Here is a 14,971-nt window from a genome sequence, read left to right as displayed (position 1 = left end):
ATTAGTTAACCAGCTTACTCCTTCAAACGATTCGATGGTTTTTGGTGTCCGCCAACATCGATAATAATACACCGGAAAAGCCCTAATACCCAAAATGCATATTTTTGAAGATGGCTCTATATTTGCCTATTTTGGAAAATGAGCTCTCTGGTGTCCGCGAACACTGGTAATACTATGCTGCAAAAGCCATATTTTTTTTGCCTCAGGAGCGTATGGTTCGAAATCTTTAAACGTGTTCGCTTAGACACCGGTACATGCTTTACGGTCAAAGCCAAGAGCACCGTAATTCTTCCACTAACCTGTAGGATATGAAATTTCAGTTGCCGAGACATGGAATGGAGGAAAAAGGAAGGAGGTCAGGGCTTTTTAGCAAAGAAGTGAGATCTCTAGTGTGTTTTTAATCTTCAGAGAGACCACTGAGGTACCTATGTAAAGTCATACTCATTGCAGACTACGGCTGAGGGATTTGGGAGTAGTTCTGCCTACATGCTCTTCAATGCTTTACACCAGAAATGTTCGCGGAAACACGTTCCTATTGTCTTGTTGCAGTGACGGCAGTCCAGCGGACAGGAAGTCAGAAACAAGACTTGCAAATGAATCTCTATTTGGGCGGACTTGCGCCCGAAAAAGAGCTAAAGGAACAAACGTGCTCGTCAGTCGTCGAAGTTCGAGGGCCCGCCACACGCTGCATCGCTGAATTTAAAGCCCGCTAGGCAACTTCAAGACAACAGGTCAAAATCTATGTCAGTAATCTCGAAAAGCGTACACGCAGTTCTTCATGCCTGTGATCAATCGAGATTAGTCCGGTCGCTTTTCGCGTGACGAACAAAAATGATAACACCCCGCTCCTGCGGCCTTCAACGCGAACGAACGGACGCTACGATGATACGTGGCACTATGTTGCCTCCACTGAAATACAGTGAGACTTCTGCTCTGTGGAGCGAAGTAAAATACCGCAGCAGAGTGATGTTGCAAAAGCTTTTAACAATGATTAACGTTTTACCTCTGCCCTGCACACTATTTCAGTCACTTTTTTTTCTTCTTACTGCTACTCTCTGCTCTGCAACTTGGCGTCTAACCAAACATATTTTATAGGATCTACATACGTTATGCGTTTTGTTTGCATGTTTTACACAACTGCGAGGCATCGGGCATGTTCCTACTGTATAACGTGCAAAAAAGGCAAGAACGAAAAACACAAATTCACCTACGTAACACGTCATGGACACGCCTGTTGACCGTTAACCTTCGTCTAGCAGCTCTTCCGTTACAGCTGCCCTCGCATCATAAAAATATCATCCCAATGTTATCACCCACCAAAGCTGATGCGTCGCAGTTTACGCACGATCAAGTAGCTTAAGTGGCTCCTAGCGATAGTTTTTCCAGGTCTGCAACAGGGTGGATGGAACCTCAGAGGAAAAGGCGTGCCTCATTTCAATAGGGAATCTATACGAAGAGTTACGATCGCCTCTCTCGCTGCATTTAACGCAAAGACATCAAACAGTTTTCACATACCATCCGCTCCCTTGCAACTGATGCTTGAACTGTTAAATGAGGAGCTATATCGTAACCACATGGTATGCCTAACGTTAGCGTTTTTTTCATGCAGTGTGCTGATGTTCCTGCTGGTGGCCTCATGTTCCCGTAGAGGCCCGGGACCGTAAAGGAGCCATGATGGTTCCTTTGAGAAATTTTCAGTAGTAAAATATGGAACAATGCGTCAAAGCATAGTCTCACTTATTGCATCAATACTGACACAAAATGTCACGGTATATCCCTCTCCTTGCCAGCGGTTTTTGAACCACCACTTACATTTTTTCTTCAAAGCAAGGATTCCTCCGAAAGCAACCGCAGACAGCCTTATCATGGAACCGCCTTTTTCCGGGCATACGAAACGTGCAGACGATTCGGGGGAAGCCCGTCAAGCTAACTGAACATTGGTCTCATCTGCACGTTTTGAGAACTCCAGCTGAGGCATACCCTTTAAGTTATCTAGTGCCTGCACAAGTTGTCATTGAAGGCAACGAGTGGGCTCATGGCGATGCGTATCCAGCACCACCTATCCCGACATCCGGACAGAACGCAGCTGCTACTTCATAGGGCGAAAACGCGGCGCTTAGTAGGTATAGATTTTTATAGAAATTGCCAAGACAGATGCCTTAATGCCCTTCATCTTCAACCAGAAGGGGGAGGCAGGCTACGCTAAGTTACGTGTATCAATCTGCCGATTTCGAATAATGAAGCACGGCTTTGTAGTCTTCACATTAGTTAATGTTGTTCACTGTAAGAAAGTTGTTGGAACAACTTTCAATGTTCTCCTCCACCTGCTGTTTGTGTCGAGCTGGCGGTAAGGAGTAAGATTTGCAACAACGCTGTTAGCAATTTAGACAAGTTCATTAAAGGGAAGCTGAAGAGTTTTTTTAAATTCGTTAAAATGCTCACGTGTGGATGTGAGAACTTTATAAATCATGCGGATGAAATTTTTTTACAGATTCATAACTTAGGAGCGACGTAATCGCCGTTTAAAATTACGCGGTAGCTCCGCCCCCCGCGGTCCGCCCTGACGATGCGAGCCAAAACCGGAAACCGCGGAGTGGTGACGTAAACACGGGTGATCCGTCGCTTCACAGCCTCCGCGGCTGTGCTTGTTTCTGCGTGCGTGCCATCATAAGCTGCTTCGAGCTGCCGTGTGTTTCTTTATTTGTGCGTTTTTATGTTTGTGGTGAGGTACAGAAAGGTGTGCAGCATCGAATGAAGCGGTGGACCCATCATGCAAGCGTTCTGCGCAGCCCTCGGCTGCACGAACATCCGCGGCCGCGACGATGTGGTCTTTCATTATTTCCCTCAAAAAAAGAAGCTCTCCGCGAAGTGAGTCGCTGCTGTGAAGCGAAGGGATTTCAAGCCGTCAAAGGCAACAGTGCATTGCTCTGGCATTTTCGTGATTAGAACTATCACCAGAGCCTGTCGACAATGCATTCACTGGGCCTGTCAACAGTCAGCTCGACTGAAACCTGCTGCAATACTGTCTGTTTTCTGATAATTTCATTAATTTCTTGGCAGAACCAGCAGTCTTCTTCATTCTACACTGGAATGCAGCGGACGGAGGAACACCTTCTTTGGAAGTAGAGTGTTTACAATGACATCACCCAACTGCCAGGAATACATTTCTAATAACGCATGTAGTCGTAAAGAATTGCGGACTGCCGCATGGCTTCATACATTAATAATAATATTATATAATTGTGCGCCAAGTGTGCTACAGCCAGCCTTGCGATTCGTCTTGCTCGGTTGCAGCACCAGTCCATCTAGTTAGTGAAAAAATCCCTTGCCGCTAGATCTGAGAACAAGCACGATAAAGGCGGCGCAAACGGATGAAAGTATTCTTACAAGGACTTGTAGCATGAACCAACACGCCTAAAGAAGGATTTTAATTTACTGCTAGCTCCCATCTTGGCACGCAAAACGGAAGGCGCACGTTTGTCACCTAGACGAGTTTTGTCGCAAAGCGCTGCGAACTTGTATGTTATGAATCGAGCCGGCATGTAGCTACTATGAAGTGGTGCAAGCATAAAATTTTCGTGAAAAAAGAGCCTGATAACTTCTTGCGCATGCCAATGATATTTGTGGATTACAAGCAGATTTGCGGCAGCACTGACAAGCGGCAAGACAAAAATGCCGACGATTGCATCCCGCTTACATTGTATTAGGAAAATTACTTGGGGCAGTGCTATACTGCATTTGCTCGCCTCAAAATTCATCCATTGCATCTATGAATGTAGTTTGGCAAGAAAAGTATTCTTACCAAAGACATTTCCAACACATAGAGATGCTGACACTTTTCGCTTTCGTTCGAGTTAAAATCACGGCTTGCGCCATCATCGTTTCTGTCTTGGAGAAGTTTGCTCTTTGCAATCGGTTCTAACATGTAGGGGATGACGCCAACATACTCCGGGTAATCTTTGATGTGTTCCGTCGTCGTATAAGAAGCAAAATAACCTCGAACCGCCGAGCGCCGCGGTTCATGTGCAGCGGCGGCGGCCGAGCCGACCGAGCCAGCGCCATTGTTGACGTCACGAGGCGCCCAACCAATCACTGGCGGCAACGAGGCGCGCGAGCACGCCCTAGGCTGCTGCTGCACTTCTCGCCAAAATAAAATAGGTTTGCGCTTTCCTTTGCCTAATTTCGACGAGAAATTCGAATTACGAGGGTGGAAAACTGTAAAGTGCATCTCTCCACTCAATTTTTCTGGGAAACCTTTCAGCATCCCTTTAAACAAGAACGAGAAGCTCTGCATGGAACAGCATACTAAGTAAAAACTACTGCATGATCCTTCTAGAATTTCACCGGTTAAAAACATTCTTGTTAGAAGTGAAGGACAATTGAGATTTACAATTCAAATATTGAAGAGAAAACTGCCGATCCCGTGAACTGCGCCGGAGATATTGCTGTAGATCAGGTTGCAAACGCTGTGTGAATGGTGGCGTAAATGCGGGCCTCTCATTGGCTGTAGCTTCCTCGACGACTCTCCGAACTAACCCGATCTTACCAGAGGTACTCTGATCACACAAGATAAGATACTGCCCCGGAATGGCTACGTCAAGAGTAGAGCTTCCACAGTACAAATTTTAGAAACTGGAGGAGACCCTCCAGCTTTGACCCTCCGATAGCATTAATGGGTTTGTACCTACATATGCGGAATTCGTCATTCTCTACTTTACATTTATAGTCGCTGGGGGTTCTCATGCAGTCCTGGCGCACTGGTGCAGCGGTCAAGGGATGTGCCAATGCCCTTCGATAGCAAACAATGCCACCAGGTGGTGTTGTGCGATTGCATGTTGTAAAAAACAGCGCCAAAAAGACGGCTACGGAAGAAAGGGGACGCGCACAATAGTCCCCTTTCTTTCGTCGTCGTCTTTTTTGTGCTATTTTTTTCGACAAGTAACCACTCGAACTCGCCCAGTTTTGCATTCTTGTTCTTCTGCCACCCAGGTTGGTCTTCCCGCCCAATCTCTCGCGACCAATAAATCATTTAATTGCCTAATTCTCAGTTTGCTGACAAACCCGTGGGCAGGATGTGATCACGCCACTAAGTCACGTGACCTCGGTGGCCCACCTAGGTTGCCGCAGCTACCGGAGCATCCGGCCGCTCCGGACGCGAGGGTCAAGCAGTCGCCAACGTCGACGCCGGACAATTTTTTTGCGAATGGACGTACTACGCTTTCGCGTTAAGAATGATTATAAAATTAACTTCACATTAATTAACACGGCTGAATGAAAAACATATCGCACAGCGCTTTTTTTGTCTCAACAGCTATGGGGATTTCTTTGGAGGCCAAATGCTTGAGGCCCGTCCACTGTGCGATTTAAGTGCACGTTAAAGAATCTTAGGTGGTCGAAATTTCCGAAGCCCTTCACTACCTCATCCCTCATAGCATGACGCACTTTATACACACACCTAACTATTGACCCAACAATTTTATATCCCTTCTTCCTAAATGAATGATTTGATGAGCGAAACGGCTAGCTTCATTTGAGTACAGAAAAGCGTTCTACGGAGATATGGTTTTTAGGTTTCATGTGATTTGCGCGAAATATTTTTTCTGATTTTTTTTCACACAGGTCCAGACGACGAGAAGTGCCTCGCTGCCGCACACAATCTGTGTTGTCAGGTTTCTGTCGACCTTAGCATTGGGAAGCGCACACTGAGATCTGTCTGCAGGTGTAGGGGCTATTTGCTCACCTGTGCACACAGCAACGCGACTATGGTGACTATCACGAAATTTGTTCGCGATTAAGGCTGCTTCACATGCAAGTGACTGAGCTATTTCGGCGGTCCGTGACGGCGAAAACTTTCCAACTTGTTGGAACCTCGTCGCTCTGGCCGCACACCCGCCGCGACGGCTCGGAAGGGGTCTTTCCTCCGCGCCGGCAGAAACCACGAGCCTTTTTGCTTGCACGAGAAAGAGACTTCACACGATCCCTTTCCTTGTGACGACAGTCACCGGCTGCTAAATGCACATTCGAATAGACCGGCATAGTGCAGTACACGCCTGCACATGTGCCACGGGCAACAAAGGCGTATTTTCAGTATGTCAACCAGGCACGTCACCAGAGATTTTTTCCGGAGGGGCGGGAAGTAAGTTTTTGTTTCGGTTGCCAGCAAGCACTACAAGAGCACGCTAAAAGCATTGTATGTGTGGGTGTAGGGGGTGGTGGGGCGGCTGGATGCTTGCCTCATCACAAAATTAATTTGTACTAGTCAAAGAAGTGCTGCTTAGATAAACACCCGGTCAAAAAATCCTTCAAAGTTCCTTCAGGGAGCCAACAGGATTCTTGACTGTCACCTCTACATGCACCTGATGGACCTGAAGGAATCTGCATGGATGCTCTGTTTGCAATGGCGCGACTCTGACGGGGCTGAAGGCATCTCCATTAGCAGCTCTGTTGGCACCGGCGCGGCTCTGACGGTCTTGAAGGCATCTCCGTCAGCAGTTCTGTTTGTACCGGCACGACTCTGACGGTGCTGATGGCATCTCCGTCAGCAGCTCTGTTTGCACCGGCGCGTCTCTGAAGGTGCTGAAGGGATCTCCGTCAGCACGTCTGTTTGTACCGGCACGACTCTGATGGTGCTGAAGGCATCTCCATTAGCAGCTCTGTTTACCGGTCGGCGTGGCTCTGACGGTCCTGCAGAAATCTGCATGCAGCGCTGCTCTGTCTGCGGGCGACGTTAGCTTCGACCGTCACCGGTATAGCTGCGAATCGCTTCGGGAAAGTTATAATACAGGCAAGAAGCTTAATTGTACGTTTTAATCGGTTTGTGTGGCACACATCTTGTAGTACCAGCACAACCGCTCACCGGTGGAGATTTATTTGGCCAGAAAGCAGCTTACGAAATTAGCGGGGACATATCTGAAACACACGTACGTATGCTCAAACATATACAATATTCGTGCAAATTGCATGATTCTTGCAAGCACGCATTAATGACCTGCGCGCCCTTCCGATAGTGCCTGAAAATTCTTTGCACGGAGGCCATGAATCGCTCTCGATCATATGCTTAGCTTTCAAGGATCATCCGGCCGGCTTCACTCGATCCTGGCTCATTTTCGGCAAAGATGTACACATATCATATATCAATATTGTACGGTAAACGTTGTCTCGTAGTGAACTTGAAAACTGATGCGTACAACCAAGCGGTTCGCATAACTGAAGTACTTCTGCGTTTCGTGCGAAGCATATATATGGCCACCCATGCAAAGACGGCCGGCCGCGCTGTTCGGCTTTGCTGACTTTTCTTCACTCGTCCTCGGCGCAGACGATTCCAGGCGCACGGCATAAACTACGGCCAGGTGAAAAAAAAATGTGTGTTAGCTGCGCAGTTAATTTTAATCTAGGGAGAACCATATATTGAGGCGAATGAATTTTTAAAAGGTGCTATAGCTGCACAATTAATTCTAGCTTAACGCGTTTGTGCGCGTTGCGCGCAAAAAGTAGAGCAAATGTGGTATCGGTACGTACGTCGATCATACTTCATACTCAAAACTGATTAGGTTCAACCTTTCCGTTATGCATATGCTGCGCACCGCGTGCAGTGAACCCGCCCGCTATCAGGGCAGATCTGCCTATCTGATAGCCAGTACACGTACGCATGTTTGTGTGCGGCATACACCGGCCAGGAACTGCGCCAGTCGGAATTAACTTTTTCTACTACGCATAGCCTTCCCTCGATCCTCGATCATCCTTTCAGCAAGGTGGAGACGCTGCATGCATGCTCGATCGTCCAGAGCTTCCTCGATCGGGCAACGAAACCAGTGCCCATATTCTACGCGGGAGCGCGCGCCCGCACCGATTTTCGTAGTCACGAGGAATTCATACGCCAGCGCACCTTTCAGTCGGGGATTAAGGTGACTGAATGCAGCGCACAGCGCTATAAGCGCGGCAAAGACGTGCAGCGAATTGCTCGCGCTGAACGACAGCGCAAATATATTTTTTTTTCCATGGCGCGACGTTTCTGTTTAAATAATTTTTACCAAGCAGGAAAGCGCCCTGCACTTGCATTGACTGTTGAAGCCAAGCGCAGTGAGTACACTGAAGTCCCCTCGAGGCATCTGTGTTGTCATGAGAAGCCGCACAACTCATGTGCGGCTCTCCTTCAGTCTTTATCTCCCAAATTCCCCTCCCTACGCAGAGTAGCATGCCAGCGATATTGAAACACCGGCTAAATTCTCTGTATTTCATTAAAGAGTCTCTCTCACTCTGGCGATGTGTATCATTGAAAACATTAAACTCGCCCACCTAGCACCGCGATGTCAAGTGAACATATTCCTTGACGCTGGATTCATGATCTCTATGCAGTCAATTCCCAGCCCCCTGTATGTCACACTAAGTGAATGGGGATTAACCATCACATCACACCAACTGGCCAGCTCCACTGGCTGGAGGACCTTCTTTGAAAGGCATTTGCGTCAAAATTCTTCGTATCACTGTAGGGTATACGGCAACTTAATTGACAGCAGTAACAGAATTTTGGTTCCCGGAACACACCCATGGAACATGTAACGCTGCATCAAAAATAAGTGCAGCCAGTTTTGAGGCTTTGAGGTTTTGAGGATTGTTCTCGCAATCACTCTCCGAAGGTACCATTCCAGACGACTGGGAAGTGGGAAAGGTCGTTCCCGTCCACAAATCAGGTAGTACTGATTCACCTCTTAATTATCGCCCCATTTCATTAACAAGTGTACCGTGCAAAATCATGGAACATGTCATTTACTCTCAAATCATGCAATTTTTGGATTCAAATAATTTCTTCCATCCATCACAGCATGGATTTCGCAAGGGGTTCTCCTGCGAAACTCAACTAGCCATTTTTCTACATGATATTCACGCCAACCTTGATACTAACCTGCAAACTGACTCCATTTTCTTAGATTTCGCTAAGGCATTCGACAAAGTACCTCATCAACGCTTGCTTCTTAAACTCTCCCAGTTGAAGTATACATCCGAACATAATTGCATGGATTAAAGCTTTCCTCACGCATCGCTCTCAGTCCGTCGTCATTAATAACCAACTTTCCAACCCGCTTCCAGTAACCTCTGGCGTCCCACAGGGTTCTGTTCTCGGTCCTTTGTTATTCCTCATATACATTAATGATTTACCCCAGCATGTCTCTTGTCACATCCGCTTATTCGCCGATGATTGCGTCATTTATCGCTCAGTGACTAACCATTCTGACCAAGAATCCCTTCAGGCAGACCTGCGCCATGTGCAAGACTGGTGCTACCAGTGGATGATGATGCTCAACTCTAACAAATGCAAGTGCATGTCCTTTCCCCGCTGTCGAAATCCTCTTGTTTTCAAATACACAGTCTGCAATTCCCCAGTTGACCTCGTCCAGTCATATAAATACTTAGGAGTCACCATTTCTAATGATTTATCTTGGCGTTTGCACGTGACTAACCTGATATCATCTGCTAATAAAACACTAGGTTTCTAAAACATCACCTACGGGAAGCCCCACAACACGTAAGACTACAAGCGTACATCTCATTCATTAGAACTAAACTTGAATACGCATCACCCATCTGGAGCCCTTATCAAGAATATTTAACACAAGCTATCGAATCTTTTCAAAACAGGGCTATCAGATTCATGCACTCCTCATACTAGTACGATGTCAGCATATCATCCCTCAAATCGTAGTCAGGTCTAGCTAATCTTTCTAGTCGCCGTCGCATAGCCAGTCTTGTCCTGTTTCACAAGTTCTTTTATTCACCACTAAAACAAGAACCATACATTTGCGCACTTCCACAATGTAAGTCCCACCGCATCGGTCGATCATTCTCTTCCAAGTTTTGCGTCCTTGTGGCCGTACCACTGTTTTTGCCAACTCATTTTTTTCTCGTGCAGCAGCTGACTGGAACGGCCTTCCCCATAATATTACTGCCATAACATGTTCATCATCATTTTCAAGCACTGTTGATTCCTGCATTTCGTAAACCCCACCCCTTATGTAACACCCTGGAAAAGGGTCTTTAAGGAAAATAAAGTGATGTGATCTACAAACATGATTTATTACACACACTAGGCCACAACAACAAAGCAGAGGGAGTAATAAATGTTGGACAGGAACGTGCATTATTCTTTACACTTAAAAGCAGCAAACATTTTAAACACATGAAAAAACAAGGATGACAAAGCATCATACTATCAGGCTGCAAGGCCAGGTATATCCTTATGTCTAGAGACCAGATTTTAGGCAAATGCCTATTTTTTTCAAGGCATCATAGGCGCACCATTTTTACATATGAGCATGAATTAGGCGTTCACGACATGTTTAATACATATTTGATGGTGCCATAAATGCCTATTTTGGGCGTCAGCGCCTATAAATGCCGATTTCCAACGTTGGTGCCTAAAAATGCCCTATTTTGAAGAAAATGGCCCTGATATACGTTGTGGTTTTGTTTTCAGATTCTCTTTGTTTTCGAATCCATTTCGGTTTCGAGTTGAACCCACACATGGCAACATTAAATGACTTCGTCACTTGGGTGTGGTGAACACTACTCCAACGCCGACTGTGTAGACAATGTCAACCACATCAGCCAAAAATATCGAAATAACCTTTTTCCTGCTTCTGCCGTTTTGTAGTTACAGCTTGTAAACTCTGGCCGTTAAAATGGTAGTTGACCAGATGGTGCTACATTTTGGAAAGTACATGAAGTACGTAAGTTTCGTCCACATAATTCCCAGTGGGTTCGAGTTGACTGCAAATTGTTCCATAAGCTGGCTGGATAAAGTTTAACTGGATAAAATTTGCCATATTGGTAATCTGCCTTATGATCATTCCTTGTGCCTCATCTGCATGTCATCCTAATCAAATAGCCTTTGGCGGCAGTTTTCTTGGAGCAGGCCGCACTGGACAGCTGAGAGCCGTGCCAGTCGTGCGTGCATACGGAACACATTCATGCACTCAAACAATGTTTGATGCTTGTATGAATATCACTCTTTTGGCGTCACTCCTATATGTCATATTATCTCAACCCTTCAATCGAAATGGTTTCCTACAAGCACACTCCTGTAACATCTGTTGGTGTGGAGCGTTCCTTTTCAGCTTACAAGCTTGTTCTCAATGAGAAGAGGCACAATTTTAAGCCCACCAACATGGAGACGTTGCTTTTGTGCTACTGCTTTCATGACTTTAGCAGTGATTACTATATGAACGGTGTTTATTTATTATGAATCCCCAGTGGATGTACGTAGGCCCATGCTGAACTATATAATTATTTTCGGCATATAAAGCATCACCAGCACTAAGCGGCTACATTTTTAGCATCTCGTACTTATGGTTTCCAGACCCTTTTAATAGCAAGCACCATTTTAAGTCCGCGTGACTTCCGACACTTGGAGCCACTAACTATAAAACGCAGTTTACACAAATGGCGACACGTTTATTAATGTTAAAGCACCGTGCATGCCTGCAATAGATAAGTTTAATTCCTATGAGGATGACTCTGAACACATGTCGGATGCTTTAAAGTCACATTTGCGTCAATTGCTAAATGCACGGCCTCTTGTTTTACTATTGTGCACGACAAGCAAATTGTTTGTTTCCAGGTATGCCAACGCATTTTAAAAGGCTTTGTAACCATCTCTTTTGCTCTGCTGAAGCATGCGTGTTGTACGAAAAGCTTCACGACAGCTTTAAAAAGAGTGCTTCTAAGGTTCGCACACAATGGTTAAGATCTCAAATCATTCCGGCTGTTTTTACTTTATGGCAGATATTGCGTGCTGATGTTCGGATCTGATAAGTGCAATTTTGATGCAGTTTATAGTGCCTATTTTTCTTTTTAGGTGCCTAAAATCAAATCTTAACCACCTATTTTTGGCGCCTAAAACATGCCTTCTTGGTGCCTAAAAATCCGGCCTCTACTTATGTCTTATAAATCCCATCAACAGACTTTGTCAGCATACATGGCAATGTGTTCTCTTTTGCATTATTTGCACTAAATACTTTGAAGCATAAATGTTCCAAGAATAAAAGAAACTTTGAGATTAGTGTAATATTGTCACGTAGTTGTGATGGCTGCAGTTTGGCAGTCAGGTAGACAGCAAAACGGCTTCCAAAGAAACACTGTTGGGCTGTTTCACACCCACAAAGAACTGAACGACTCGGCAGCGGTGTAGCAACAAGCGTGCTTGGCGGTCGTCGAAGACAATGCCTGCCGCTTGTGGCCGTGCTGAATTTATAACTGACGACGAACTTTTGACAATGTGACAATATGGAGCAAGCTCCCGTCACAATCTGAAGATTGGTGTAATTGCTGCTAACTGCAATGAATTTCATGGCCACAAGTTTGAAAAAAGTTAAACACACTGAAGAGCTACCTTAAAGGAATACAAAAATAAAAATACACTGAAACTACCTTCTTGAACTGAACATCATACATCACTACCAGACCAATCTCTTTCCTTCTGGTTGGGCACTTCACACAAGTATGAAACATTATTAATACTAGAGAAAACACATTGCAGAGACACATCATCAAGGGAGTGCAAACAATTATTCTGATCAGCCGGTGGGTGCTGACACTGCATGATATGTAGGACATCAAATACAAGTGGTGAAACAAGAAGCCTTTGGGAGTGAAAATATATACAGCCTGCAATCTCATAAGTTCCAAGTACATAACAATATGAGCCGTCTACCATTTTAACATAACAAGAGCTGGTCTTTTTTGGAGTCAAATAATCCGAACTGTGTATAATAATGCTGCCAATTTGTGCTCGAAAGTACCTAGACATCTGAGGAATGCAGCCAAAGTGTGAATTGAAAATCATTTTTAGCTGCTCGGGAAATGAAGGAACAGGGTGTGGCACACCTAGAGCACATGTCTGGTAGCTGTTTGTGTGCTAAGCGCCAATATTTTTCTTGGCAAAAGCCAAATGAGCTGGGAGCTCCAAATTTCTTTCTGAGCTTCGATAGCACTGCTGCATTATGCACCGTTCAGCGACCTGCATAGGCACCAGCTTGGCTGCTGACACAAGCCGCAGTGCACGGCCAATCCCATCTTCAAAAGGAACCGTGGACACACCCCATAATGGGCCAAACATGCGCGTAGCCTTAGAAAGGTGCAGCAGCTGGTGAACATTATATGTCATAGCTGCCTCACCATAGAGCCTCGCTGCTATCCCTAGTAGCACAGTATGTAACTGCAACGTTCCCACAACATTGCCAATGTTGTACTATGTTGCGCTAACATTCTTCAACATTAGATAATGTTCCTGCAATGTTACCAAGCAACTTGCTGATAACGTTGCTCTGAAGTGGTCTTTTCACATTGCAGCAATATTGTCAAATGATGAATAAATGTTGAACCACATACGATGGCATTGCTATAACATTCATGCTATAGGTTAATCTGCCCTCTCTGGCTATTTCTGAAGCCCAAATAGAAAAGTCGGTACCAGATCACTTCCCCTCACCGTGAGAGTATTAATTTGTTTATTAATTTTTACTTCGATTGCAAGTTTGCATGTGGTGTGTATGCAAATGGTGACACTAAGGTAGAAAGATATATTTCTATCTGAAATATTTTTAAACAGCTGGAATTACTTTGTTTTTAATTAAACAGGCAGACAAAATTAAAACTGCCGAAGAAATTTAGTTCTGGTTTCACTGACGCCCTGCAGTCTAATGGTCCAAATCCAAATCCAAACCGCGGCTACTCGCGGCCGCGCCGAGAGACAAATTCCAATCCTGCGGCGTGCGCTGGTCCGAGAACTCGCGTGTCAGCGGCAGTCATGGCAAGATTTTCACGTTTTTTGTTCTTCTAGTACAGTTTTTTGGCGGTCGTCGTGCCCGCACTGCTGTGTTTCGTTGTGGTTTCACTGGAATTCAGCTGAAACAACAAAGGCTTGCCCAGAGGATGACCTCAATGGTGAGTGATTTCTAGACTTGCATTGTTGTGCTGTGACCTGTGTTGGTTGGCACAAAGCCAGTAGTGTATATATGTTACCCATGCCCTGCGTGATAGTTTGATAAAGTGCTACATTCGTTGTATCATGAAGAGAATGAAGTGTTCGCTAATCGAGGTGTCATTTCGGCAACGACGCCGAAGAACAGCAGAGGCTGTTCACGACGAACTAGAAAACTGTTTTCGTCAAGGGTACCCACGATGGTGAGAGCCGGCTTTTGCGGGTACGCATCACGAAATGCTACCCTGTTTGGCAGTTGTCAGTCTTGATAATGGTCATGGCAGCAGATTGTGCGCAACAGGAGCAGAACAGTTTCAAGATGCCTTTTCATCGCATAATGTTATTTTATCCTCTTTATCAGCGCCGGTCGAGGACGCAGTTGAAAGCCGCAGTTCTCACTTGTCAGATTTTAGCACCGCTAGCAGCATCCCTGACATAGAAAGTGCAACGTAAGAGTTGGCGCGAATTTCTGACAATGAGGAGTTGGTGGGTTATGAAGATAGGATGACACCTGAGTCTGGTTCCGCTACTCAATGTCTAGAGCACGACTTGCGCGTGTGGGCAATTAATAGCCAATTGCCTGCTTCTCACCTGCATTCCCTGCTTAAAGTGCTGAAGCCATACCATCCAGAGTTACCCACGGATTCTAGAAAATTACTAAAGACGCAGAGGCATAGTGATCCAGCAGTGATGAGCGATGGTCATTACCACTACTTTGGGATTTTTCGTTCTCTGGAAGAACAAGTTGTGCATGTTCCTTAACGTCTGCACTTTGTGCGAGGGCATTACACCAGTTCTCATGCATTCTACTGGAAGATAGCATAGATCCAGCGACATTGTAAGCAAGGAACCAGAATTTATTCTTTCACTTAACACTGACGCTGCTGCATCATGCCAGTAGTGTAGTATTTGCCCTCTCATTCTTAATCAGATGTATACTCTTATAACCAACATTTATGGGACTGTGCAGCGATTTGCACCAAGGGTAAGAAAAGT

The sequence above is a fragment of the Amblyomma mixtum genome, chromosome 3 (genome assembly GCF_055824585.1).
Source record: "Amblyomma mixtum isolate Tamu chromosome 3, ASM5582458v1, whole genome shotgun sequence".
Taxonomy (NCBI): domain Eukaryota; kingdom Metazoa; phylum Arthropoda; class Arachnida; order Ixodida; family Ixodidae; genus Amblyomma; species Amblyomma mixtum.
The sequence above is the reverse complement of the archived record's forward strand: the minus strand, read 5'-3'. Positions refer to the sequence as shown.